The sequence below is a fragment of the Triturus cristatus genome, chromosome 10, assembly GCF_964204655.1.
Source record: "Triturus cristatus chromosome 10, aTriCri1.1, whole genome shotgun sequence".
Lineage (NCBI taxonomy): Eukaryota > Metazoa > Chordata > Amphibia > Caudata > Salamandridae > Triturus > Triturus cristatus.
This window is the reverse complement of record NC_140593.1, coordinates 215481706-215506393: the sequence shown is the minus strand read 5'-3', so window position 1 is coordinate 215506393 and position 24688 is coordinate 215481706. Positions and strand designations below refer to the sequence as shown.

The following is a 24688-nucleotide window of genomic DNA, read 5'->3' as shown; positions in this document are numbered from 1 at the left end:
GCAGATAGTTACCTGCTCTCCCTGCTTGTCCTGTGGTTGCTGCTGGCTCTCATTTCTCCCGCCGCCGCTTTGCTGACTACGCGGCCGCCGAGAGGAGAAAAACTTCAGCCCCCAGAATCCCCAGCCCCAGGAGCAGGTGACGCTAATCACGCGCCCGGAGGTCCCATAAAAACAAGCACACCTCCGGGGGAGCGGGTGTTGCCCTGAGCTGATTACGAACATTGGAACCCTGCAGATAGTTACCTGCTCTCCCTGCTTGTCCTGTGGTTGCTGCTGGCTCTCATTTCTCCCGCCGCCGCTTTGCTGACTACGCGGCCGCCGAGAGGAGAAAAACTTCAGCCCCCAGAATCCCCAGCCCCAGGAGCAGGTGACGCTAATCACGCGCCTGGAGGTCCCATAAAAACAAGCACACCTCCCGCGTCGCGGGACGCGCGCGGGCGGACGCCGGGCTAAGCCCGGGCAAAGGGCGGGCCCTCAGTGGCCGAGGTTGGCCGGGCAGGGCCCCGTTATTTCCATATTGCTGCTCACAGCATGTACATTCTCTACAGCTATTGAAGGCGATAAAACGGTGAGGGTGATACAACTATACAACTATTGACTGGTCGCATATATAAACTATACATTGACAGTTGATTCTTAGTATATCATTGGTTAATTTATTGTGTATTAGTTTTTGCTTTTATCCTTTTACTTGATACAAAATGACAGCCAAAAAACTACGCTCTGGAAGAGTCTTAGGGGTGAGATCATGTATTAAAACTAGGTCCAACCCCCTGAGGAATAATTTTGAACATAGTCTACAATTGAAGGGACAGATGCAGTTGTTTAAACTATGGGAAAAACCAGAGAATAAATATATGGAAGTTCCAGTCACTACTGACAATGAGACAATAACTACGACGGAACCGCAGATAGAAGCAGCCTTCGACACTAACTCTAGGTCAGCTACGGAAAAAGTTTCTCCCACCTTACTCCTGACTAAAGATGTAGACATCCTAGCATGTCCTCCCAAAGGAGATAATTCAGTCTTACTGAAGGCAGATTTGAAAGGTTTTCAGTATAATACTCCTAAGGTTACAGAAGAGAAGGTGGAGGATATAAAAGAAATCTCTATTCCGTCTAGTATTGATCTAGAATTGTGTGGTCGTTATATGGGTGAGAGGGTTGTGAAACAGCCTGATCCTTGTATTTCCTTAAACGGAGCAACGCCTTCAGGATTACGGCTATATAGTAGCACCCCCTCTATGACATCTAATGATATTTTTTCACTGCAGAGCGATTTGAAATCTCCTCAACTTAACCTATCAGGTATCTGCTCTCTTACTGCACCTGAATATATAAAAAATGAAAAACCAATTTCTGATTCTCTGATAGCACTTGAGCATCTGCTGACCTCCATATTAGGTTTATTGAATAAATTCGTTGGGAGCACTGACTGTATTATGGATTCAGTTACTGAAATATTGAAAGTATTAACTGCCAAAAATGCTGTGAACAGGTCTATTTTTCCTATCGAACCTATTGCTCAGAACGTTATTGATAGTAACATTGCATTAAGAAAAAATGTATCTGCGGGGTTGGTATTAAAAGTAGATATTCATGAGCCCTCAACCTCTTCTTTACCAATCTCTGCATCTTTGAGGAAAGAATTAGAACCGATTTTGAAGGAAGAACAATCGGCAGTGGTTAACCCAACCGCTGGAAGCGAATTTTTTCCTATTTTTATTCAGGATAAAAAAGAACCTGAAGGTATTGTGGTGACTACTGGGACAGTAATAGAAAAAAGCAGAAAGATTAAAGGGAAAAATAGGAAACCTGTTCGCAAATATAAGAAGAAAAGACAGAGGAAAATGATCTTTCAAGAGCATGTAAATACAGAAGTAACTGATGTTATAGAAACTCTAGATAGTTTAATACAGGAGACTTCATCTATTGAGGTTGCTGGTGGCCTCACCGATCCTCTAGCTGAAGGCCCCCCCGGTGTCAGCACCTTGGATGGAGGACCCCTTTGTTCTGAGGCTGGTGGGATAGAACCTCTTGAACCAAAGGATGAAGTTACAAGTAATAGGCCTATTGAAAAAATAGTACTTAATCCATCGGCATCTACTTTTTGGCCTTTAGCGCATGTGACCACTAATTCATCTACTGTAACACTAAAAACTTCCAACCCATGTGTGGATACTTTGTCACTGGATTTTCTCCCCTTATTCGATTTAGACCTTAATATGAATAGATCATGGTTGCTGAATTCCTTCAAGGACATTGAATGCTTAAAACTTATTTTGTCAAGCGACATTGATTTGGTTTCAATAATGGGGTTTGAAAATGGTCCGCGCGTAAGGGTAAAATTCTGTTAAAAAATAATTGCGAATCTTGTCCTCCAACAAGCGGAATCATTTCAACGTAGAGGGATTGATGTGCTGCCCTTTATTAATAATGGAAATCATATGTTCTTTAGAAAAGGAGCTTCTGAGCTGGGACTTGGGCAAGAAGACCCAATTATTCAAAATAAAGATCTAAAGATACGGGTTTCTAGAGGAAAGCGTATGGTCTCTCAGGTACCTTCTCCCCCTGAAAATCTTCTTATTTCCATGACAGAAGATAATCAACACTGGAATTGGCTTCCTGGAGTTTTATCCAGTAACACATCGAACAACTTAAGACCGTTTCTACATCTTTAACAGTCAATTAAAAATCATATCCTGGAATGCTGCAGGATTACATAATTGTCCTCAGAAGTTTGATTATCTGTTCTCTCTGAATGCAGATGTGCTATGTATTCAGGAAACATGGTGCAAAGATTCTCTTTATGGGGGGAAAAATTATTTTGTATTCGAGGCCCCAGCCATACCCTCAAGAAAAGGGCACGCGAAAGGAGGAATAGCCTGTTTTTTATCAAACTCATTACAATGGCAATTTTCCCATTATAAGGACACTAGTAATCTTTTTCAATCAATTACTATTAATAATTTAGTGTCCACAGGTAGACGGTCCTCTCTTGTAATTCTTAATGCATATATCCCACCTGAAGAGATTTTTAATACCGTTCTGAAGCGAATGTTTTCTTATGTCAAACAACTACTGGAGCTCGATCACCCCCCATATATATTACTTACGGGTGACCTAAATAGTAAAGTGTCCACTTCGAGTATAGACTTGTTTAGAAGTAAATTTAAGGAAGAAGCATACAATATACCCCAAGCAATCTTTCCTAGGAAAATGAAAACTAACAAAAGAGGAAAGATATTACTTGAAGAACTTAGCTATGTAGAGGGGTTAATTGTAAATGGTAGGATGCCCTCTGACACTCCGGCTAAATTTACACATAATTCCTGTAGGGGTGAATCTATTTTGGACTATGTAATTACGGATTATGATTCATTTTCTTATGTTCAGGACATGATGGTCTCTCAATCTTGTTTGAGCGATCATAATGTGATTAATATAATAGTTTCATTACAAACCCCAGATACTGAATCATGGTCTATAATTAATAAAGGTGTTTCAATTCATTGCAAGTCTGGAAGGTGTTTCTGGGACCCTTCAACTATGAAAGACGTACAAAATATTCTTGCCCAAACCTTACTTGATCTAGATGATTGGCAGGGTAGGGAATTTTCATGTTTTGAAACTCTTAAGGAAACCCTTACCATGAGAGCTAGGAAATTAAGTAAACCTAAAAAGCCATATCTCCCTCCTAGTTTATTATTACCCCTAAATAAGGAAATAAATAAACTCGTAAGGCAACAGTTCATTAGTAGAACTAAGGAAAATGAGTATAAGATAGCCTTATTAAGAAGAAGGCGAGCTAGACTTAGAATCAAATTAAAAAGAGAAAAAGAAGATTCTCTCTGGATCAGGTTAAGAGAGGCATCGGCCTTTAATAAATCTAGAGAATTCTGGACCCTAATAGGGAAGGGATGTGGGGTAAGAACTTCCCCTATCCCTATCTCTATTGCCGAAAATGTCTGGATATCATTTATATCCAGTTTGTATGCTTCTAATAATGTAGAGTGGGATAGCTGGGATTTAGCCCTAAATAGTCAGCCTATTATAGAGCTTCCATCTGAGAAAACGATCGCTTCGGTGATAAAGAGTATGAGTGCGTCCGGAGCTATGGGCCCGGATGAGCTGCCCATGTCTATAATAAAGCAAGACGTTACATCCTGGAGTAGGATTCTCCTTCCAGTATTCCGTGCGTGCTTTTTACTGAGATCAGTCCCTAATTCGTGGAGGGGAAGTATATTAATCCCGATATTCAAAAAAGGAGAGCGGGATAGCCCTGGGAACTATCGTTTAATTGCTCTTTTAGATTCGATAGGGAAAATTTTTGCAAAATGTCTTTTGATTTTAATCTCCGAATGGATGGAAGCGAATGACATCCTACCTTTGGAACAAACTGGATTTCGTAAAGAGCATGGTACACTTGATAACTTAACAGCATTACAGGTGATTGTCGATAAATATGTACGTGTTCGCGGTGGTGGAATATATGCGGCATTCATTGATTTCTCCACAGCGTTTGATAAGGTCGACCGACCAACCCTGTGGAGAAAACTCGCTATTCTAGGGATGCCGTTATATTTGCTCGAACTTGTAAAAGCCCTCCACTCGAACACGTGGTGTAAGGTATTACAAGGTGGAGAAAGAGGTTTGTCTCAATCTATCCCCTCACCTAATGGGCTAAAACAAGGGTGCATATTGGCCCCTATATTGTTTTCTCTCTATACGGCAGACCTTCCTTCTTCCATTTCAGTGTGCGGTGGGATAGCCCCGATAATTGGAGGATCTCCTGTATCAATTCTAATGTATGCAGATGATATCCTCATATTAGATTTAACTCCGAAGGGCTTGTCTAACCGCTTATGTGCATTAAATCAATTTGCAGAAGCAAATTTCATGAAGATTAATGCTTCGAAAAGTAAAATCATGTGTATTTTTGGAAAGAAAAAATGTAGGTCTGTAAATTACGGATGGGCCATAGGCGGACATAAGCTAGAGGTGGTTAAAACCTACACCTTTTTGGGTAAAATAATATCGGCAAACTTAAGTGAGAAACTCCATACAGATCATAACTCGCGTAAAGCATTAGCCCATGGTATGGGATTATGCTCCTTGTACAAGGCTACAGGGAAGAGACACCTTACACTATTTATGGAGGTATTTAGGGCAAAGATCCCTGCAACTTTATTGTATGGGTTAGAATTAGTAGAGTTAAAACACTGGGGATTTTTACATAGAATGGAAGGAAAGATATTAAGAAGAATTACTTCCATTAATACAGCTTGTTCTGTATCCTCATGTAGATTGGAGTTCGGACTCAGAAGTTGTTGGGTACAGGGGCTGATAGCTCTGGTAAGGTGGGTAGCTTGCATAGCTAGAGGTAAAAAGGATTCCTTACGGGAAGCCATAAAAAATGAGCTTCTGGGCAATTTCAATGAGTTTTCCCTGTTAGTAAAAAACTTTAGAGAAGCAGTAATTCTGTTAGAGCTGGATGTAAGTACTCTGTTCCTACTTACTCCCTCCGAACTAAAATCTAAATTAAAAAGTGCATCTTGGGAGCTCAGTTATAAATTGGATATGATTGCCCAACAAGGAAAATCGGAAAGGCAACTTCTTTTAAACACATATACATTAAAGCTGCCACAACAATACCTCACATGGAATATCCCCCACAGAGTCCGTAGGTTTTGGTACCTGTTAAGACAAGATTTGCTTCCACTAAATCCACTTTTAGCTAAATGGTATGGTGTATCTCCTATATGTAATCTTTGTCATAATGCTGTACAGGATCGTAATCACGTTCTGTTTATCTGTCCTGTTTTACGCCCATTGCGTTACAAATGGTTGAAACCTATCTGTTTACAATTAGGAATTTTAAATGTAAACACTTTTTTTCATGCACTTTACTGTCCTCCAAATGAAATGTTCTGTTTTAAAGTTTTTAACTTTTTTAAAGGTTTTTTAAATATTTATTGAATGAAATATAGAGAAATATCTGTCAATTGTCAGACCAGTGTATATGATGTATCTTCTTCTCATCTGTTTGTCTGTGATTTTATTGTAAGTATTGTTGTATAATTGTGTCTTTATTTTATGTGGCCCTCTTTGAGAGCCAAAACATAATAAACTTAAACTTGAAACTTGATAGTCAAAGACATGAAGGGGGGATCAGTCCCCTTCCATTGGGGTATTTGTATCCACTGAGATCCATCCCAGAAAGCACCCCATGGATATTCTTAGTCTTAGACACTGGCCCGATCAAAACTCTAGGGTGGGACAGGACCAACCAAACTTGTTGCTTTTTAATCTTCCACTTGTAAATAGATTTGCACCCCTAGAGCAAATTGACTGACTAAAATCGCTCCAGCCATCCAAACTAGAGTCAAGTCTGCAGAGGGATCATTGGGGAAACCACCCAAATGGGAGGATACCGCATAAGATTTTTGTTATCCCTTGACAGAAACTGACCCAGGGACTAAGGAAGGTCGACGGGGATGAAGGTGCCCAAAATGAGGGTGTGAAGGGGCACTCTTATACTAACATCTATACTACACCTGATATATTATCGAGCTCTGTGCTAACACCCATAGCCCAGTGCCAGTCAACTACAGCCATCATACCCACTAAATCCAATGGGAATGGCCTTAAGCCAGCTGTAGTAGCCATTGATAGCCTAAACCAGTTACCAAAAAACCTATCCAAATTCTATCGTGGAATATTGTGGGTCTTGTCTCTAAACTAGAAAATCCAGAATGGGGAGCCCTCATACATGCAAATGACATCTGCATGTTTCAAGAAACCTGGGCAAGGGAGGGCACCCATAGACTAGGTTATGCAAACTTTTCCCTAGCAGCTTCTGGTGGAGGCAGGGGTAGACCTGCGGGGGGACTCTGTACATGAATTGGCGTGCACCTGGGTTGTACTGCAATACAGTTTGAGTCAGCTTTACGGGGTTTACTCTGTGTCATTCTGACCTTTACCACTAAGGTGAGAGTGGCCATAATTAATGTCTATTCCGGCCCAGTCAGCTACAGTCAGGAGTCATCAACCCTTGAGCAATTGTCCAGTTTCTTGCACACTATTCCAGAAAATACCCCGATAGTTCTCGCTGGAGATTTTAATTGCCAATATGAACCCCTGAAAGATTTAATCAGAGGGGACCCCAATGAGGAAGATCAATATTGGGCTATACCAGAATTGAATGCTCCAACCACTCTGGCTTGGACCCCATTGGTACTCCAAATGAATACCCTCACACTGACCCATTCTATTAGTGCTTGTAATGGTCGCACTAAATCTGACTCCCCGGCAAACCATACCTACAATAGACCAGGTTGTTCCTCCATTTTGGATTATATTCTGTTGGACACCAAAACCTGGCACCGGGTGATTGACTTTAATGTCATCTCCCGTCATGACAGTGACCACAAAGCCTTAATTTTAGTGATTATCAAAAAAGGAGAGGTTTGGCCCAAAGGATTAGAGGGTAGGCAGGGCCAGTTATACTACATAAGAAAAAAATTACCTATACCTCTAGTGATTTCAACACTTATTCATATGAAGTAAGATGAACGAAAATTAATACGTTTACCTAAGCAGTAATTTCTGCCTTTTATTTATTTTTTAAATTAATATCTTTGATCACAAAAAGAACACATAATGGACTACATGAAATACCACATTAGTACTTACACAATGAAAATGAACAACGTGAAAAATGTGTTTTGACATACAATTACAAATAAACTCATAATAATCAAACATCGAAGCTATCAAATGAAATGTCACAAAGAACAATCATTATATACACAATCCGAAATACAAAGTTGTCATACAAATTGATGACTTAGACAACTAACACCCTTATATTTGGAATAAATCAAATCCTCTGAAATATCAGGGACACAAGTGGGTATATTTGCAATATTTAACCAAGGAGTTGAGTTCCTTTGTCTGCCGACGCGTTTCGAGTGCCGGTTAAATCAATTGCCGCACTCTCATCAGGGCTGGATTAGTCTTTCTCACGAACAGACTGATTGTGACAAAAAGGTGGGGGGGGGGGGAACAGAGTTTAAGTTTTTATTCAAAAAGGCGCTTCCCAAAGCCCTAATTCTTTCTCTATCTGCACAAGTTGGTGGTCACATACCTGCATTATGCCGATTAAATTAAATGTAACCATCAGCAATATGTAACAAGCAGTGGTTGCCAATCTGCAATAAAATACATTATGAATAATTTAGCTCATGGGGTGTAATTCTTTTGTCTGATAGCTATGTCTGGGGACAAGGAGGGAAAAAAAGGTTACCTGGTTTTCAATATTACGTGGCCAAGACGATTTATAAACAGTAGACAGCAATTGCAGATCTTTACTTCTGCAAGAGAAATAATACATGCAGTTTTGCGGTGTCTGTTTAAATGAGTTTAAAACGTGACAACTGAGCACAAATTATTTACTCACTCAGGGAGAGGGGCCCAAAGGCGTGGCCCCACAGAGGAAGTGTTGTAACAAATGACGGTCCTTCACTCTCTTTAAAAATAGTTAGTGGCTGCAGGGGCAAAAAAATGTAAGGGTTTGTAAAAATCGTTTTTGGCTGAAAGCACTTGGATTCAAGTGCAAACTATGTTTTACTCACCTAATAAAGCTTCAGGCTCAAGATTTCAAGTGGGGATTTTTCTCCATTATTGCTAGCAGCTCGCCAAGCTGATTGACACATCATGTGATGGTGCATCAGTGTCACATGATGCGTTTCTGACCAATCACAGGAGGGAATGATCTAATTGCATTTGCAATGACTTCTGGGAGATGTAGTTTATTGAAGTCATGTGTTTCAATTCATTTGCCCAAAGTAAAACTTTTCAATATCACAGGTCGGTTGTGTTTTCCAACATATCGATATTGATCCCATTTTTACTTTATTAGAGAGATACAGGTCCAGAAGCTGACAGCAGCGCCATATACTTGATTACAGCTCATGAGCCATCTAAGCTCTGTTTAGCTCGCTCATGCAGTTGAGGCCCTGGTTGATGCTATCGAATTTCATAATTAAATATGCCTCTTTCCGCAGTAGAGCGGTCTCAATACATGTAGATTTTGAGTCAATCCATGCAAGAACTGTCCAACGCAGTTCATTTTCGCTGTGTTCAACAGCTAGAAAGTGTTCTACCATAGGCGCTGTCAGGACTTTTCTCCTAATTCGAGATTTGTGCTGTATAATTCTCACATTAAACTGTTGGCTTGTCTTTCCAATATATATTTTATTGCAAGAGCATACCACTGCATAAATGACGTTCTTAGTCTTACAATTTGTAAAACTTTCATGTCTCCATTTTACTCCATTGTGTTCAAATAGACTTCCTTCTATAGTAGCTGGGCAGGCCACACAATTCCCACACTTGTGGTGCCCACAAATGGGTTTTAAATTCCACTTGGTGATCAAATCACTCTTTGGTTTAGGGATGTAACTGTCGGCTCTTACTATCTGCTGGCCAATGCTGGGATTCTTGCGCATGGCGAAAATGCGTTTAGCTAAGGGATGTTCCAAACTTTCAAGCAAATGCCAATTCCATAAGATGATTTGTCTGAATTTATTGGTATGGGCCCCATATGTTGTAACACATACGAGTTTGTCCATTTCTGTCTTTTCCTTTTTCTGTAACAAATTTTCCCTAGGAGTGAACCTTGCTCTTTTTTTGGAATGCTTAAGGAGTTTCTTAGGGTAACCCCTCTTTTCCATTTCCTTACAGAATGACATTGCGTGGTCCTCAAACTCTGCCAGATCTGTACAATTTCTCCTAATCCGCAACAGCTGCCCATAAGGGAGGTTCTCCTTTAGGCACTGTGGATGCGAACTTGTGTAGTGAAGTATAGTATTCCTGTCTGTCTCTTTTTTATAAAGGCTAGTTGTCAATTTTTGATTATGGGGACATACTGCAACATCAAGGAAAGTCATCCTTGTTTTGCTAGACTCGATGGAAAATTTGATATCATTGTGCCTTGAATTCAACCAGTCATAAAAATGATTCAACTCGGTCTGGCTCCCCTGCCACAGGAGCCAGACATCGTCAATATACCTCAGCCATTGGAACATGTTGTTTTTAAATGGATTGTTGTTGTGTATAAATCTCTCTTCGTACTGGGCAATATACAGAATCACCATTTCCGGCGCATAGGGACAACCCATAGCTATGCCCTTAATCTGTATAAAAAAATCACCCTCAAACTTAAAATAATTGTTTCGAAGGTATATTTCAGCCAATGTCATGCTAAATGATGTGGGTACCCTGTGTGGTCTCTCCCTCAAGTCCAAGTAAAGTTCCATCACTTGGAGTGCCTCATCTTGGGGGATTTGGGTATACAGGGATGTGACATCTAATGTCACCATCATCTGTATGCCATCATCAAATGTTGTTCCCGCCACTTTTGTGATAAAGTCTGTTGTGTCTCTGAGATAAGATTTGACACTGGGCAAGAATGGTTTAAGAAAAAAGTCGATATATTTAGAGACTGGCTCCAAAACAGAGTCACAGCCTGAAACTATCGGTCTGCCTGGGGGCGTTTGGCTATTTTTATGTATTTTCGGAAGAAAATACAGTACCGGGATTCTTGGTTGTTTTTTATTCAAAAATTGGAATTCTTTTGGACCCAGGAATCCTTCATCTAAACCATTTTTAGTTATTTGTGCAATTTTGCCCTGTATTTCACGAGTGGGGTCTTCTCTCACCCGTCTGTACCACTCGTGATTCTCAACATGAAGTTTACCCTCATTTAGATACATAGTGCGGGGCCAGATCACCACTGCCCCGCCCTTATCCGCCTGCTTGATCACAATCGAGGGGTCTGCTTTTAGGTCACGAATAGCTGTTAATTGGCCTCTGCTAATATTGTTCTGTACAAAGCCCTTAGTTTTTTCCAATTTAGAGATAGAGGATAACACTACTTGCTCAAAGGCATAGATTTGTTTTGGTATATTCTGAGTGGGAGTGAAGTTAGATTTCACTCTTAGGCCAGTCGTCTCTTGACTTGAAGTCGGTTCAGTCCCGGCAAAATAGGATTTTAACCGAATCTTACGGCAAAAATCCAAAGCCTCTAGTTTTAACTTTGTGAAGTCGGTATGTCTCTTGGGGACAAACTTTAACCCTAGAGACAGAATAATTTCTTCGTCTTTTGTGAGTTGTTTGTTTGACAGGTATACAATAGTTGAGTTGTCTAATTTTTGTAGTACGTGCTGCGTGTTCGCATCTCCCAGGGCTGTTTGAATCGGACCCTTGACCCTCCGCCCCTGGCTAAAAAAGGCTTGTTGGAAGGCCCTTGTTTAGTAACATTACCAGGCCTTGAATCGGGTGAAGAGTCAGAGGATGAGGTATCTGAGAAACCTATGAATCGGTTTTTTGATCTACCTTGAAACGTGGTTAGAGCTCTTCTTGATTCTGCCAAAGTATTGAAATCTTCTTTTAGAAAGGGATAAACCTGTTCTAGTTTGAATGCTTTTGAGTCCCTCTCAAATTGGGCAGTCTTCACATTAATTGTATTATCTTTGAAGGTTTGAATTTCCTTCTCTATCTTTTCAAGTAAGATCTTAGCTTTATCCACTGTTTGTTTATCTGAGATAGACTTAACCAGTTCCTCAATCTCTTTCTCTTCTTGGCTACACAGTCTCTGCGCAGTCTCAATGGTATGCACCATGAGATCTTGACTGCACTTAGTGTTTATACAACTAAAGCCTTTTTTGTATTCAGGGTCTTCGGTGAAAATCACCGGAAAATTTTTAACTTGGAGCCCCCAGGGCATGATGCCCGCCCGCAGGTGCTGTAGAAGGAAGTAACCGTGGAGTTCGGTTCTTATGTGTTTTTTATGTAGACGAGTCAGTTTATCAGCCTCATTTTGCTGTTTTGCTGAGGTACTTAATGAAAGGGCAGAGAACGGGGAAGAAGCTATTAGGTTTTTGATATGGCTTTCCGTGAAGGACAGCGTATCCTTTTTGGACATGGTTTAGTAATGGACAAGTACACTACATACGACTTAATCGTTATTAGGTATAGAAATGGACACAAGATTGTGTCAATCCACACCCACTCGGCTAAAGACCCGCTCTTTATATTATCAAAAAAGGAGGGGTTTGGCCCAAAGGATTAGAGGGTAGGTAGGGCCAGTTATACTACATAAGAAAAAAATTACCTATACCTCTAGTGACTTCAACACTTATTCATATGAAGTGAGATAAACGAAAATTAATACGTTTACCTAAGCAGTAATTTCTGCCTTTTATTTATTTTTTAAATTAATATCTTTGATCACAAAAATAACACATAATGAACTACACGAAATACCACATTAGTACTTACACAATGAAAATGAACAACGTGAAAAATGTGTTTTGACATACAATTACAAATAAACTCATAATAATCAAACATCGAAGCAACCAAATGAAATGTCACAAAGAACAATCATTATATACACAATCCGAAATACAAAGTTGTCATACAAATTGATGAATTAGACAACTAACACCCTTATATTTGGAATAAATCAAATCCTCTGAAATATCAGGGACACAAGGGGGTATATTTGCAATATTTAACCAAGGAGTTGAGTTCCTTTGTCTGCCGACGCGTTTCGAGTGCCTGTTAAATCAATTGCCGCACTCTCATCAGGGCTGGATTAGTCTTTCTCACGAACAGACTGATTGTGACAAAAAGGGGGGGGGGGGGTTGGGGAAAAAACAGGGCCCGATTCACAGAACTAACTTGAGACAAAATCCTAAACTTACTACCATTTTGGTATTCACAGAAGGCACTTACTCATTTTGGTATTCACAGAAGGCACTTACTCATTTCGGTATTCACAGAAGTTAGGAGTCCTAACTTTAGGACTCCTAAATGCCTTCTGTGAATACCGAAAGTCTTAAAATTAGGATTTTTCCCAGTTTCGTAGTAGTATAGCTAGGACTCCTAACTTTAGGACTCCTAAATGCCTTCTGTGAATACCGAAAGTCTTAAAATTAGGATTTTTCTCAATTTAGTAGTAGTAAAGTTAGGACTCCTAACTTTAGGACTCCTTAATGCCTTCTGTGAATACCGAAAGCCTTAAAATTAGGATTTCTCTCAGTTTAGTAGTAGTATAGTTAGGACTCCTAACCTTAGCACTCCTAAATGTCTTCTGTGAATACCGAAAGTCTTAAAATTAGGATTTTTCTCAATTTAGTAGTAGTAAAGTTAGGACTCCTAACTTTAGGACTCCTAAATGCCTTCTGTGAATACCGAAAGCCTTAAAATTAGGATTTTTCTCAGTTTAGTAGTAGTAAAGTTAGGAGTCCTAACTTTGGGACTCCTAAACTGAGAAAAATCCTAATTTTAAGACTTTCGGTATTCACAGAAGGCATTTAGGAGTCCTAAAGTTAGGACTCCTAACTTCTGTGAATACCGAAGTGAGTAAGTGTCTTCTGTGAATACCAAAATGAGTAAGTGCCTTCTGTGAATACCAAAATGGTAGTAAGTTTAGGATTTTGTCTTAAGTTAGTTCTGTGAATCGGGCCCACACAGTTTAAGTTTTTATTAAAAAAGGCGCTTCCCAAAGCCCTAATTATTTCTCTATCTGCACAAGTCGGTGGTCACATACCTGCATTATGCTGATTAAATGTAACCATCAGCAATATGTAACAAGCAGTGGTTGCCAATTTGCAATAAAATACATTATGAATAATTTAGCTCATGGGGTGTAATTCTTTTGTCTGATAGCTATGTCTGGGGACAAGGAGGGAAAAAAAGGTTACCTGGTTTTCAATATTGCGTGGCCAAGACGATTTATAAACAGTAGACAGCAATTGCAGATCTTTACTTCTGCAAGAGAAATAATACATGCAGTTTCGTGGTGTCTGTTTAAATGAGTTTAAAACGTGACAACTGAGCACAAATTATTTACTCGATCAGGAAGAGGGGCCCAAAGGCGTGGCCCCACAGAGGAAGTGTTGTATCAAATTTAAACAGACATCGCGAAACTGCATGTATTATTTCTCTTGCAGAAGTAAAGTATACCCCCTTGCGTCCCTGATATTTCAGAGGATTTGATTTATTCCAAATATAAGGGTGTTAGTTGTCTAATTCATCAATTTGTATGACAACTTTGTATTTCGGATTGTGTATATAATGATTGTTCTTTGTGACATTTCATTTGGTTGCTTCGATGTTTGATTATTATGAGTTTATTTGTAATTGTATGTCAAAACACATTTTTCACGTTGTTCATTTTCATTGTGTAAGTACAAATGTGGTATTTCGTGTAGTTCATTATGTGTTCTTTTTGTGATCAAAGATATTAATTTAAAAAATAAATAAAAGGCAGTAATTACTGCTTAGGTAAACGTATTAATTTTTGTTTATCTTACTTCATATGAATAAGTGTTGAAGTCACTAGAGGTATAGGTAATTTTTTTCTTATGTAGTATAACTGGCCCTACCTACCCTCTAATCCTTTGGGCCAAACCCCTCCTTTTTTGATAATATTAAGAGCGGGTCTTTACCCGAGTGGGTGTGGATTGAAACAATCTTGTGTCCATTTCTATAGCTAATAACGATTAAGTCGTATGTAGTGGACTTGTCCATTACTAAACCATGTCCGAAAAGGATACGCTGTCCTTCACGGAAAGCCATATCCAAAACCTAATAGCTTCTTCCCCGATCTCTGCCCTTTCATTAAGTACCTCAGCAAAACAGCAAAATGAGGCTGATAAACTGATTTGTCTACATAAAAAACATATAAGAACCGAACTCCACGGTTACTTCCTTCTACAGCACCTGCGGGCGGGCATCATGCCCTGGGGGCTCCAAGTTAAAAATATTCCGGTGATTTTCACCGAAGACCCTGAATACAAAAAAGGCTTTAGTTGTATAAACACTAAGTGCAGTCGAGATCTCATGGTGCATACCATTGAGACTGCGCAGAGACTGTGTAGCCAAGAAGAAAAAGAGATTGAGGAACTGGTTAAGTCTATCTCAGATAAACAAACAGTGGATGAAGCTAAGATCTTACTTGAAAAGATAGAGAAGGAAATTCAAACCTTCAAAGATAATACAATTAATGTGAAGACTGCCCAATTTGAGAGAGACTCAAAAGCATTCAAACTAGAACAGGTTTATCCCTTTCTAAAAGAAGATTTCTATACTTTGGCAGAATCAAGAAGAGCTCTAACCATGTTTCAAGGTAGATCAAAAAACCGATTCATAGGTTTCTCAGATACCTCATCCTCTGACTCTTCACCCGATTCAAGGCCTGGTAATGTTACTAAACAAGGGCCTTCCAACAAGCCTTTTTTAGACAGGGGCGGAGGGTCAAGGGTCCGGTTCAAACAGCCCTGGGAGATGCGAACATGCAGCACGTACTACAAAAATTAGACAACTCAACTATTGTAAACCTGTCAAACAAACAACTCACAAAAGACGAAGAAATTATTCTGTCTCTAGGGTTAAAGTTTGTCCCCAAGAGACATACCGACTTCACAAAGTTAAAACTAGAGGCTTTGGATTTTTGCCGTAAGATTCGGTTAAAATCCTATTTTGCCGGGACTGAACCGACATCAAGTCAAGAGACGACTGGCCTAAGAGGGAAATCTAACTTCACTCCCACTCAGAATATACCAATACAAATCTATGCCTTTGAGCAAGTAGTGTTATCCTCTATCTCTAAATTGGAAAAAACTAAGGGCTTTGTACAGAACAATATTAGCAGAGGCCAATTAACAGCTATTCGTGACCTAAAAGCAGACCCCTCGATTGTGATCAAGCAGGCGGATAAGGGCGGGGCAGTGGTGATCTGGCCCCGCACTATGTATCTAAATGAGGGTAAACTTCATGTTGAGAATCACGAGTGGTACAGACGGGTGAGAGAAGACCCCACTCGTGAAATACAGGGCAAAATTGCACAAATAACTAAAAATGGTTTAGATGAAGGATTCCTGGGTCCAAAAGAATTCCAATTTTTGAATAAAAAACAACCAAGAATCCCGGTACTGTATTTTCTTCCGAAAATACATAAAAATAGCCAAACGCCCCCAGGCAGACCGATAGTTTCAGGCTGTGACTCTGTTTTGGAGCCAGTCTCTAAATATATCGACTTTTTTCTTAAACCATTCTTGCCCAGTGTCAAATCTTATCTCAGAGACACAACAGACTTTATCACAAAAGTGGAGAGAACAACATTTGATGATGGCATACAGATGATGGTGACATTAGATGTCACATCCCTGTATACCCAAATCCCCCAAGATGAGGCACTCCAAGTGATGGAACTTTACTTGGACTTGAGGGAGAGACCACACAGGGTACCCACATCATTTAGCATGACATTGGCTGAAATATCCCTTCGAAACAATTATTTTAAGTTTGAGGGTGATTTTTTTATAGAGATTAAGGGCATAGCTATGGGTTGTCCCTATGCGCCGGAAATGGCGGTTCTTTATATGGCCCAGTACGAAGAGAGATTTATACACAACAACAATCCATTTAAAAACAACATGTACGAATGGCTGAGGTATATTGACGATGTCTGGCTCCTGTGGCAGGGGAGCCAGACCGAGTTGAATCATTTTTATGACTGGTTGAATTCAAGGCACAATGATATCAAATTTTCCATCGAGTCTAGCAAAACAAGGATGACTTTCCTTGATGTTGCAGTATGTCCCCATAATCAAAAATTGACAACTAGCCTTTATAAAAAAGAGACAGACAGGAATACTATACTTCACTACAAAAGTTCGCATCCACAGTGCCTAAAGAAGAACCTCCCTTATGGGCAGCTGTTGCGGATTAGGAGAAATTGTACAGATCTGGCAGAGTTTGAGGACCACGCAATGTCATTCTGTAAGGAAATGGAAAAGAGGGGTTACCCTAAGAAACTCCTTAAGCATTCCAAAAAAAGAGCAAGGTTCACTCCTAGGGAAAATTTGTTACAGAAAAAGGAAAAGACAGAAATGGACAAACTCATATGTGTTACAACATATGGGGCCCATACCAATAAATTCAGACAAATCATCTTAAGGAATTGGCATTTGCTTGAAAGTTTGGAACATCCCTTAGCTAAACGCATTTTCGACATGCGCAAGAATCCCAGCATTGGCCAGCAGATAGTAAGAGCAGACAGTTACATCCCTAAACCAAAGAGTGATGATTTGATCACCAAGTGGAATTTAAAACCCATTTGTGGGCACCACAAGTGTGGGAATTGTGTGGCCTGCCCAACTACTATAGAAGGAAGTCTATTTGAACACAATGGAGTAAAATGGAGACATGAAAGTTTTACAAATTGTAAGACTAAGAACGTCATTTATGCAGTGGTATGCTCTTGCAATAAAATATATATCGGAAAGACAAGCCAACAGGTTAATGTGAGAATTATACAGCACAAATCTCGAATTAGGAGAAAAGTCCTGACAGCGCCTATGGTAGAACACTTTCTAGCTGTTGAACACAGCGAAAATGAACTGCGTTGGACAGTTCTTGCATGGATTGACTCAAAATCTACATGTATTGAGACCGCTCTACTGCGGAAAGAGGCATATTTAATTATGAAATTCGATAGCATCAACCAGGGCCTCAACTGCATGAGCGAGCTAAACAGAGCTTAGATGGCTCATGAGCTGTAATCAAGTATATGGCGCTGCTGTCAGCTTCAGGATCTGTATCTCTCTAATAAAGTAAAAATGGGATCAATATCGATATGTTGGCAAACACAACCGACCTGTGATATTGAAAAGTTTTACTTTGGGCAAATGAATTGAAACACATGACTTCAATAAACTACATCTCCCAGAAGTCATTGAAAATGCAATTAGATCATCCCCTCCTGTGATTAGTCAGAAACGCATCATGTGACACTGATGCACCATCACATGATGTGTCAATCAGCTCGGCGAGCTGCTAGCAATAATGGAGACAGATCCCCACTTGAAATCTCGAGCCTGAAGCTTTATTAGGTGAGCAAAACATAGTTTGCACTTGAATCCAAGTGCTTTCAGCCAAAAATGATTTTTACAAACCCTTACATTTTTTTGCCCCTGCAGCCACAAACTATTTTTAAAGAGAGTGAAGGACCGTCATTTGTTACAACACTTCATTAGTGGGGCCACGCCTTTGGGCCCCTCTCCCTGAGTGAGTAAATAATTTGTGCTCAGTTGTCACGTTTTAAACTCATTTAAACAGACACCGCGAAACTGCATGTATTATTTCTCTTGCAGAAGTAAAGATCTGCAATTGCTGTCTACTGTTTATAAATCGTCTTGGCCACGCAATATTGAAAACCAGGAAACCTTTTTTTCCCTCCTTGTCCCCAGACATAGCTATCAGACAAAAGAATTACACCCCATGAGCTAAATTATTCATAATGTATTTTATTGCAGATTGGCAACCACTGCTTGTTACATATTGCTGATGGTTACATTTAATCGGCATAATGCAGGTATGTGACCACCAACTTGTGCAGATAGAGAAAGAATTAGGGCTTTGGGAAGCGCCTTTTTTAATAAAAACTTAAACTCTGTTTTTTCACCAACCCCCCCCCCTTTTTGTCACAATCAGTCTGTTCGTGAGAAAGACTAATCCAGCCCTGATGAGAGTGCGGCAATTGATTTAACCGGCACTAGAAACGCGTCGGCAGACAAAAGAACTCAACTCCTTGGTTAAATATTGCAAATATACCCCCTTGTGTCCCTTATATTTCAGAGGATTTGATTTATTCCAAATATAAGGGTGTTAGTTGTCTAATTCATCAATTTGTATGACAACATTGTATTTCGGATTGTGTATATAATGATTGTTCTTTGTGACATTTCATTTGGTTGCTTCGATGTTTGATTATTATGAGTTTATTTGTAATTGTATGTCAAAACACATTTTTCACGTTGTTCATTTTCATTGTGTAAGTACTAATGTGGTATTTCGTGTAGTTCATTATGTGTTCTTTTTGTGATCAAAGATATTAATTTTTAAAAAATAAATAAAAGGCAGAAATTACTACTTAGGTAAACGTATTAATTTTCGTTTATCTTACTTCATATGAATAAGTGTTGAAGTCACTAGAGGTATAGGTAAGTTAATTTTAGTGATGGCATCGTTTTGTCTTATGGTCACTTATACAAATCAACATCCAACTACACCTAGGCTATTTTCATCCAACTGTAGGAGGAGAGTAAAATGAGGGGCCTTTTGTAATTCGCAGGAAAATATTTAATCTCTTTATAAAACCATCATCCCTTATTTATAGGCTGCTGATCAATTCAGTGATAATGTTGGCTGCGATACAGACCGAACAGAAATTGGGAAGAACCATCAAGGTTTAGTGTGTGACTTGGCAAAAATTTTTTTCCCTTTGGCAAAAACTAAGAAAGAAGATCCCGTGGGCCATCCCTGGTATAATGGTGACTGTCGAAGGACCAAGAAAGCACTAATCTCAGCTATTAAAAACATAGATCGCTCCACAATAAAAGACAAATGGATAGCCCATAAAAATATAATTAATATGGCAAAGGAAAGGTGGGAGGTAGACAAATGGGAAAGCTTGAGATTCACCCTATGTTCCAGGGACATGCGGTCCTTTTGGAATCTAGTTAACACTGGCTGCCCAGAGGATAAGTCGGCAATAGAACCAAACTTGGGGGTAGAAATCCGGAAGATCCCTTTTGAAGCACTCTATACAAGGGCAGAGGAAGATGAGCGCCAAGTCATCAATGAGTGCGTTTCCCACCAACCCCATAATTTTGCCGTGACTGAAATTTCCCTGCTAGAGATAATAGGAGCACTGAGAAGGGTGTCCTTCTCAAAGGCGCCAGGTCTAGACAAGATCCCGGTTGACCTACTATGCAGTGAACCTAATATTTGGGCCCCTTACCTATGGACCCTGTTTAATGCCATCCTACATATAATGTCGATTCCCCCGTCTTGGTTGGGGGCGGAGATTATTCCAATTTATAAAAAGGGCTCACCACTCCTCCCCGCCAACTATCGTCCAATAAGCTTAATAGATGTTACTCAAAAAATATATGCAAGAGTGCTACTGGATCGAATGGAAAGCTGGATGGAAGAGCATTCTATACTTAATCCATACCAAGCAGGTTTTAGAGCCACGATGTCCACAATAGATCAGATTCTCAGGCTGCAACTTCTGTACTGGAAGACTGTGCTTTTGGAGGGAGGCAGACTCTATCTGATCTTTGTGGACCTAAAATCGGCCTTCGACCTGGTCCCAAGGGATAAATTATGGTCCATTTTGTTAGACTTGGGGATCCCCCCATACCTCTGTTATCAGATGAAATAGCTCCATGAAAACAATTACGCCCAAGTTAGGTATGGTAAAAATGGTGAGCTTACCGACCCCATTCCAATAGACGGAGGGGTAAGGCAAGGATGTGTCCTGGCCCGACCCCCTTTTGTTTATTCATTAATGGTCTGGTGGAAGCTCTGAATGCTGGGAGGGACAAAGACGCCCCAAGGCTTGCGAACAACAGGGTCCCGGCCCTGATGTTCGCCAATGATACCCTCTTACTATCCAAGTCCCCAATGGAAAACAGAGGGCCTTGGACATTTTCCATCTATTTTGTAAAAATAGGGGTTTGGAAATTAATTCACTAAAGACAAAATCTATGGTTTTTAATGTAGGTAACACCATGCGACCAAACCCTCTTTTAGATGGGAAACCATCAGATAAAGTGTCTGTTTTTGACTACTTAGACCACTTACCGACAAAATGGAGTGGACCGCACAAATTAAAAAGGCCAGCTTAAAGCTGGCACAGACAGCTGGGGGGATAGCAAAGATGTCTGGGAAGTGCACACATAAAATGTTTGGTCCAGCAATGGACATTTATATGGCCCAGGGTAGGGGAGCGGCCTTATATGGGGCAGAAATCTGGAGCCATCGAGCATGTGATCATTTATCTAAAAATGAGAACTCTTTTAATAGGCAGCTTCTAGATCTCCCCAAAAGTACACCATTAATGCCACTCCGTATGGACCTTGGGGTCAACCCAATTGCGGAGGAAGTTGCCCTAAGGCCTCTTCTCTATTGGAGACGTATCTGGAGTACTCCAGAACTTGAGTCCTTCAGACAAGAGCTGAAAGAAGTCGTAAATCTACAGAGAGTTGACAAAATCCCCTGGCTGTCCTATATCAAAAACACCTTGGCTGCTATGAGGATGGGAGACCTATGGGCTAACGCTGAAGAAACTAGCATGGCAACTCCCAAGGAGGCCTTGTCAAAGATCTTTAGAGAATTTAAACATAATCAGATAAAGACCAGTTCCGACACATACGCACTGACCCTATCTTTTTTAGAGGTAAAAGACCAATAAAAGCTGGAATCTGTTCTTGATGTCATACAAACCCCCTTGCAAAAAAACTATACCTGCAATTTAAGTACGGCATACTACCATTGCGCGTATTTACAAGTAAATGGGGAAATATTTTGATCCAGGGCTGTCCATTCTGTGCAGATAAACTGGAGACAGATCAACATGTTTTATTTGTCTGCCCGGCATACAAGAAGGTTAGATACTGATGGTTACAACAGGTGTGCCGGAATCTTGGGACAAAGTATTCCGCGGAGGCCTGTAGGATCCTAAAATATGATACTAGTCTGCCCACAGTGTACTCAGCTACTCGTTACTTATTTTCTATGTGGTGTGTACGGGCTGGGTCTATTGGATAATTTTAGTTTCTCAACGTAAACAAAATGTATTAACTTTTTAATTACCTTTTTAAATGTTTTAAAAATATTAATTCTGAATTAGCTCTTTTTTATATTTAGAACTCCTCTTTCTCTTAATGTTGCAATGCACGCGCACTTTATCTTTGCAAGAATCATGTGTGCAAATTGTGCTGTAATGCTTTTTTTATGTGCTTTTATGTACATAAAGGCCTAAATAAAAAAAAAATTATTGAATTGAATTGAAAGTCTTTATTTCCAGCATAAAGATGCTCTCAAGCACCTCGTCTGAGTGATCACAATAAAAACAAAAACTGTAGTTTGCCTTCTAAGTCAGGTTAAAAGCGTTGACTGCTTTGGATCTTCAGGGAGGTCTTTTTGGAGGCCTACCAACAAGACTCTGACTTTAGCCTAGGGTCATAAAACTCAGGGCACAATCATTTTCAAAACAAATGTAATCTCCATGTATATTTCTAAAAAGCAGGTTAGCTGCATAAAGTAATTCCCCGTATTCAAACTTTAACATTTTTAATTCTCCCTCCCTATAGTGCAATATAAGGTAACATGAAGCTATATCACGCAGTATGACACCACAACATATTTGAGTTAAATACTTTTTTATGTTCTTAAGAAAGTAGGTTATTAGTAGCCAAGGATGTTAGTCCTTCACAAGTAACAGGTCGCCATGTGTCTTATACCTGGGAACTAAGAAACCCATTGTAACATTTGATTCTGTCAGGGTACTACTTAGGGGAGGTGGTGTGAATTAGCAATCCCAAATAGCTGGCATGCAAAAACTACATTCATTTAAATTATTTTCCAGTGAGAATAGTTATTACACACACAAACCACTAAATACTAGGCATTAAACTACTAATGGACACATCAGGTAGATGGGACTACCTTTGGTGACACCCTCATAATACATTACACCCCTAGTGGGTCCTGAACCCCATAGTCATAATACCCCCACCTGTACTAAATATAAAATCACAATAGAAGGGGCAATCATTTCGCATAAGAAAGGCCTAGTGGTCTGTAAAGGATGCTTTGCAAGAGGAGCTGGATTCTTACTGCTCCCTGTGCCAGGCTGGTCCTCTACTGTGCTCCCAGTGACTTTTTTTCTGCTGGTGGGGGGTTCTTACATTGCCTTTCCACAAGCACCCACCAAAAAACCCTCCTAGCTGTACCCCCCAGGCCCCAGAGCCCCTTGAAGGGCACCTAGAGGGCGGGCAGTGGAGCCCTGGACAAGTCCATAGAATTTCTACGGGATCTGACCACCAACCAGGGTCCCCCAACTGGTCCTTTCTACCAACTGATCCTTAGGGGGGAGCAAGCGTACTAGCACTACTGACCCTGGAAAGACCCATTCTAGTTCTGGGGGTAATCTGGAGTCAAAGTCTTCAGGCTCTACTTGCAGGGCATAAGATGGCATTTTCTTCCAGCTAGGCATCATTTTGCTGATGCCACTCTCAGACCTGGGGTCTTCTTAACTGTCTCTCCCTTGTGTAGGGAGTTTCAATAGGGAGGGGTAAGGCTTAGTGGCCAGGCACTCCTTCCCAATCCCAGGCTTGTCAGCATTATAATACGTCAATCCCACTTAAACTGATGTGATTCTGCAGAGATGAATGAAGTGGGAGCTGCATCGAAGTCAGGTCCACTGACGATGCACCCTCGGTGGATCGGCTGACAGATTGTGCCGGGTCCCTCGATGGTTCTCCAATCAAAATGTTAGCATAAAGTTTCTAAGTCCCAAGTTTTAGGTTTAGTCAGGAGGAATACACTGTGAGACCAGTCTAGGGTTCCAGGACGAGCATTTTGTGTTCAGTACTCATTCTAACAGAGGCCACCAACAGGGTCCAGGAAAGGTACAGTTTAAACTGGTCAACTCGGCTTCTTGCAGCTTTTGTGACCCTGTAGCTGACAGGACAAACTGATACTTGAAGTCCACTTCTTTGTTTCGGTACATGTGGGAGCAGGCTCAGTCTTTTGAGTGTCCTTAAAAAGGCATCAACAAGTGCTGTCATTCTACTGTCTTACACAGGTCCAATAGCATTCAAAAGAGGATGCCCAAGGGTGCACAGGTATGCCTACACAAGCATGTGGGTGGAGGTGACTCCTGGACCCTCTCTAACCAATAGGAAAATGTTTCTGGAGTAACCCACTCCACTTTCACAGAACTTACTGTGTGACCTACTGCAAAGAGTCCCACAGTGCCCATCACAACCACAATCCAACATGGCAGAACTATGCTTGAATTATGCAAAGCTCCTGTGCCCATACTGAAGGTGTGGCCAGGGAAATGAACAACCCCTCCTCTGGAGTCATGCAAAACTAGTTCTGGGGGCATTTCTTCTCTGGTTGAGAGTGATGCCTGGCCGACTAGGGAACAAAGGAGGGGGCAGGCACACTGCTAGTTACATCTGCCTGCACCAGTTCGGTCCCTTTGAAGTTATTTAGGTTCCTCGGCATATACCAGATGATCATCCAGTCAGAGGAACAGAACATCTCCCCCAACCCAAGGCCTTTGTCTCTATTTTGGGAGCAAGTTCCCATCTCATTAAGGAGCTATTAAGCTCCTGGATGACAGTTGGAAACGTCTACAAATTGGATTCTAGAGGCATTAAGCAGGCAATAAGTGACTTTCTAAAAGTAGCTTTTGTGAAATATTTAGTACATATCCAAGTGTAGCAACGAATTGTGCGTGTAAAAATATTTTTTAAAGTATAAATTGCACTTTTGTAGCTGTTCCTTGTGAGGAGATCTAAGTATTAACTTAAATATTGTGTCTTAATGCGCCTGAAAAGAATAGGTAACCCTAACATAGTGAAAATAGCTTGTATGGCCTTAGCAGTGTAAGGACATGTTGAACATTTAACTTTTACATGTCCTGCTGTTAAGTACTATGTATTCTTCTTTAATAGGCTTTAGGGCCTCCATGGGGGAGAAATATTAATATTTAGAATTACGCTATTTTGATCAGCTAAATTCACAGTTC

At 40.4% G+C, this 24688-nt stretch overlaps 1 protein-coding gene across 4 annotated transcripts in view; it reads left to right on the top strand.

Annotated features, from left to right (window-relative positions):
- Positions 1-24688, top strand: part of MALRD1 (MAM and LDL receptor class A domain containing 1) — a 2533556-nt gene that overhangs the window by 764437 nt on the left and 1744431 nt on the right. The gene's annotated exons all lie outside the window — the stretch shown is intronic.